Genomic DNA, 6,046 nt, shown 5'->3' with positions numbered 1-6,046 from the left:
GTGCCCGCAACCAAGGTACATGTCCTTGACTGGAATCGAACCTGGGACCCTTCAGTCCTCAGGCTGACACTCTATCCACTGAGCCAAACCAGTGAGGACTGTATGTCCTCTTTTGAAAAGCATCTATTTAGGTCCTTTGCCCATTTTTTTATTGGATTTTTATCTACCTTTTGTTAAGATGTATGAGCTCCCTATAACTTTTGGAGATTAGGCTGTCATCAGATACTAGAGGGCTTGTGCACGAATTCGTGCACCAGTGGGGTCCTTTGTCCTGGCCTGTAAGATCAGGCTGAAACCAGCTGTCCGACACCCCCCAAGCAGTCCCAATTGTGAGAAGGCACATGCCAGGCCGAGAATCCCACTGGTGCACGATCGGGGCCAAGGAGGGATGTGGGAGGTTGGTCAGCCAGGGAAGGACCGTGGGAGGGCTCTAAGGCATGTCCTGCTCATCTCGCTCAGTCCCTATTGGCTGGAACCCAGCAGCAAGCTAACCCACTGGTCGGAGCATCTTCCCCCTGTTGGTCAGTGCACGTCATAGCAACTGATTGACTGGTTGACTATCTGCCCCATGCTGGTCAGTGCACAATATAGTGAGTGGTTGAGAGGCCTTAGCATATCATTAGCATATTACACTTTGATTGGTTGAATGGACTACTGAACACTTAGCATATTAGGCTTTTATTGTATAGGATAACATTGACAAATATGTTCTCCCATGCAGTGGGCTTTCTTGTTTTTGTTGATTATTTCTTTTGTTGTGCAGAAGCTTTTTATTTTGATACATCATTGCAACAGATGAAAGAGAAATATCAGTAACCACTTTTAAAATCTCCAATATATATATATACATACATTAGAGGCCTGGAGCTCGAAATTCATGCATGTGTGGGGTCCCTAGGCCTGGCTAGCGATCAGGGCCAAATGAGGCCAGGCTGATTGGGGCCTGCTGGCTGGGGGGAGTGATTGGACATGGGAGGTTGGCCATCAGCCCCAAGGAGGGAGCCTGCCCTCAGCTCCCCTGGGAAAGGGGCCACGTTCATTGCCACCCACCCCCTGTTTCCTATCTAAGCCCAGGGCCTGCCGACAGGGCAGAAGAACCACGGGAGAGAGCTCACTGACCACCAGGAGGCAGCTCCTTCCTTGAGGGTCTGCCCCCTGGTGGTCATTGCACATCATAGCAACTAGTCATTCCGGTCATTCAGTTGTAATGGTCGCTTAAGCATATACATATATACTAGAAGGCCCGTGCACAAAAATTTGTGCACTGGCAGGGGAAGGGGGGTCCCTCAGCCCAACCTATACCCTCTCACAGTCTGGGACCCCCTCGGGAGATAAGCACCTGCTGGCTTAGGGCCGCTCCCCGGGTGGCAGATGGCACGCCCAATCCCTCAGTGCCTGCCCTGTCTCCCCCGGTCACAGATGGCATGCCCGGATCCCACACTGGGGCAGACAGCAGCTCGGATCATGCTGCCGCCCACCCCGCCCTCACCGCCTGCCCCTCCCCGCACACAGCAGGCCAGGATCTCGTGCTGGGGCGGTGCAGCGGGATCTGCCTGCAGTATGCAAATTAGCCGCCATCCTTGTTGGCAGTTAATTTGCATAATGCACTGATTAGCCAATGAGAGGCGTAGCAAAGGTACGGTCAATTACCATGTTTGTCTATTATTAGATTATATATATATATATATATATATATATATATATATATATATATATGTTGTTTTTTATTCTCCAAAACTGAAAGCAAGAACTCAAGAAAAAGTTTTTTTTTTTGTTTTTGTTATTTTTTTAAAATATATTTTATTGATTTTTTACAGAGAGGAAGGGAGAGGGATAGAGAGTTAGAAACATCGATGAGAGAGAAGCATTGATCAGCTGCCTCCTGCACACCCTCCACTGGGGATGTGCCCCCAATCAAGGTACATGCCCTTGGCCGGAATCGAATCCGGGACCCTCCAGTCCCCAGGCTGACGCTCTATCCAGTGAGCCAAACCAGCCAGGGCTGTTGTTTTTTTTTATTGTCTAAAGTTTTACATATGTCTCCTTTTTCCCCAAATGACCCCCTCCCCAACCATTCCCACCCCTGACAAGCCCATAGTACCCTAGTGTCTGTGTCTATTGGTTATCCTAATATGCATCCATACAAGTCCTCTGGTTGCTTTCTATAACACCCCCTCCCCTACCATTTGTGTCTGGACCTATCCTTGTTCATCAAATTATGTTGATCATTATATCCCCATATGAGTGAGATCATGTGATATTTATCTTTCTCCAACTGGCTTATTTCGCTTAGTATAATGCTCTCCAGTTCCATCCATGCTGTTGAAAATGGTAAAAGAAAAGGTTTTTGATGGCCATTTATGGCAATTAAACATATGGGGATACATTTATATAATTATTGTAATCAAAATTATTATAAAAATAAAGTAATTATACAAAAGAACATTTAAATAAATAATTTAATAATAATAATACAGGTATATAATCTTAAATTATATTGACATACATAGGGAAGTGCTGAAATAATATAGTAAAAGATGCTAAATATTTCAACTATATAAACAGAAGTAAAATGTATTTTATTGTTCTCAAAATTAATAATTATTGAATATGTAGTTAGTTACAAATATAGTTGTAAAATTTTATAAACATAAAAAATACTATGCTGCTATAAAAAAGGAGGAACTTTTACCATTTGCAACAGCATGGGTGGAACTGGAGAGCATTATGGTAAGCAAAATAAACCAGTCGGAGAAAGATAAATATCACATGATCTCACTTGTATGTGGGATATAATGATAAACATAATTTGATGAACAAGAATAGATCCAGAGAAAAATGAAAGGGAATGGTGGTGGTTAGAGATTAACCAAAGGACTTGTATGTAAGCATATTAGCATAACCAATGGACACAGACACTGGGGCGGTGGGGTCTTGCCTGGGGTGGGAATGGTTGGGGTAGGTCACTTGGGGAAAAAGGAGACTTATGCAAAACTTTAGACAATAAAAAAGAGAGAAAAATAAAAGTAATAGGTATTATATTGCTAATTTTCTTAAGACAACACCAACGTTTTATTTTTTTAAAAAAATGCAATGTCCAAAGAGTTCTCATACACTGTTTTTGAGAAAATGAATTGGTATAGCTTTTCTGGAAACAAATTTGGCAACATACTTAACTAGGCATTAATAATTGTACTCATTGTTCTATTAATTCTCCCTCCTTGAAAATATACCATGAAGTTAAAAGTGAACTATGATGACTGCAATAATGTTTAAATGCAGCATTATGTATAATTATCTATAAATAACTGAGCAAATAAAAACAAGTTAAATGTCTAACAACAAAGAAACATAAATCATTCTACATATCTTTAATACAATGTTCATATTAGTATTATTTTTCAAAGAATATTTAATGCCATAGAAATCCTGATATATAATTTTAAGTAAAAGATAAAACACATCTGGTGTAACATCAATTTTTGTTACAAAGAATGAGAAAGAATTATAGCAAAATATTAAGAGTTGGTGGGGTTTAGGTTGTTTTTATTTACTCCATCATAACATTTTGTGTTTTGCAAGTCATCTATAAATGAATATATATTCATTTTAAATCAGAAGAAATAAAAATCTAAGTGATCATATTAAAATTGTGACCCTAAAATTTTTTCTTAACATAATCCAAGGCGGGGAGGTGGAGAATCTAAAATCTACAAATGTTTTCTTCTACATTTTATTGTTACAAAAGGTGACAAACTATTCTTCATCTCTATTAAATTTCTTCACTTTTTACTCATTTGAAAAAGAGCCTTTCTGGGTGTCCCTCTTTTTCCACCTTATTCTGGCCCATTTTTTATTACAAGTTAGAAGCCAGAGCCTGGGCGCTCTCTCATCAATAAATCACTAAGCTGTGGGAGTAGGAGGAAAAGGAGATCCTTAAATTAGGTCATTAAACCATTATAGTGGGTTGTAGTAGTATTTTAAAAAATGGAAGAGACTCAACTGGACTACCGAAAAGTACAGAGTAGAATAGAACATATCAGTAAGGGAATTACTTTTTACACAAAGTTTTTTCTTTCCCCAAAAAAGTTTTATTTTAATTATGTATGTATGTGTGTTACTGAGTCTTGAGTTAAAAATAATTTCTTAATGTAGGTCATGATAAAAAATGTTTAAAAGTCAATATACCAAAAGGTAAATTAAAAGCATAAGACTTACTTTGGCCAACCAAATGGAATGTTCTTCCTGCTATAAAAGTAAAAAAGATGTTGCTACTAAAGAAATGGCATTTCATTTAGAGATAGCTCTTCCCTGTAGCTCACATTTTCATATGAAAACAAACATGACTGAGGTCTCCAGCAGTGGACCTTCAAAGGAAGTGTACTGCATGCCACATTTCATTGATCTCTAATTTCAAAACTCCTCCAACACCTAATGCTTCAGTATGCAAGCCAACTAGAGTTATAGGCTTTGATCCAGCAAACTAGTTAATTTGCAAATGTACACTGGATTTAGGAACATATACATGACACACTTAGACTTCAGCACACAGTCTGCTATCTACTAGACTATAAATGCAAACATTCCCAACAGAAACTTTCAAATGTATAGACTACAAATTAAAAACATCAACAAAGCAAACTTACAGAACTCAGATTGCAAATCACAATAGCAATTCCCTAGAAGGAAGGCAGTCCTCCTCTTTTGTGTAGCATGCAAAAGAAGTTTCTATTTTCAGATGCATTGAGGACTTAATTATGTAAATGGAATCTTAAAGAAAGCATTTTTATAGGTTTGGAGTGGAAAAATAAGAGAAATATTTATGACTCTTTATATTTTCAGTAATGTGGATAGGTTTACATTCAACTGCCTACATTCTCCCAGGTCTTCTTCTCTTTATTCCCTTCTCGGCCTCTTGAGACTGTGTACATGTTGAAATGATGCAAAAATCATTTCCCTAGCTCAGTGATACATGTGGCCATGGAGGAGAAAATGAATATTAAAAACAAAACAGTTAACTGGCCTATTTGGTGGCTGTAGCTATTGAAATTTGAGTAAAAATAAACCTCTAGTTTGGAATCAGACTATGAAACTTTCTTATCTTTCTTGATTTGTAGTTTTTTTGTGTTTTTTTGTTTGTTTGTTTTGTTGTTTCTTTTGTGTGTGTGTGTTTAAGTGGGAATGATGGCAACAATATACCTACCTTGCAAGGTTTGCATGAAAATTAAATAAGATAGTATACTAAGTATCTTCAATAAATATTAGTTATCATTGTTTTTAATATTGTTCAATCTAAGTTATCTAACTGGCCCATGGAAAAACCCAGATCATGGTCCTGAGCTCATGCCTCAGCCAAAACTCAATATTCTGATCCTTCAATTTAAAAATAAATAAATAAATAAATAAATAAATAAATAAATAAAGCTTTATTGTACTAAGTAGTTCAGTGTGTCATTTCTGATCTTTATCTTTCCATGTACTGCTTCAAAATAATTTTGTAAATCAAACCTTCTCTTTACCTGTCATAATTTTTTTTCTTCTGTTATGCAACTACGTCCCCATTCCTTTGCACTTCTCATTGTGTGGTTAAGATAATTCTTTGCTCATTTAGTTTTTTTTATTATAATAAGTACATGATTATGAGCTCATTTTTAGCCCGGTCAATGAGATAAAAGGAAAGTAGTCAAAGTGGCAAAGAGAAGGAAAAAGCATTCCATGAAGACAGAATTGCAATATGTAATCAGCCTGCCCCGGTGATCTATTTCTGTGCAACTAATAACCCCAAAATTAAGTGGCATAAAAAACAAGCATTTTATTATATCTCACTAATTCTCTAAGTCAGGAATTCTGGCAAGGCCCAGATGGACAATTGTATCTACTTTTTCTTGTCCTCAACCAAAGTTATTTACTTGTACTCTGATGGCAGATGGGCCGGCATAGAGGATCTAAGATGGTTTTATTCACATATATGGTGCCTTGACATAAATGGCTAAAGGGCTCGGCTCACTTTCAAAGTGAATACACACTACCTCTGCATGTGGCTTAA

Source organism: Myotis lucifugus, unplaced genomic scaffold, assembly GCF_000147115.1.
Source record: "Myotis lucifugus unplaced genomic scaffold, Myoluc2.0 scaffold_13, whole genome shotgun sequence".
Taxonomy (NCBI): domain Eukaryota; kingdom Metazoa; phylum Chordata; class Mammalia; order Chiroptera; family Vespertilionidae; genus Myotis; species Myotis lucifugus.
This window is presented reverse-complemented; position numbering follows the sequence as displayed.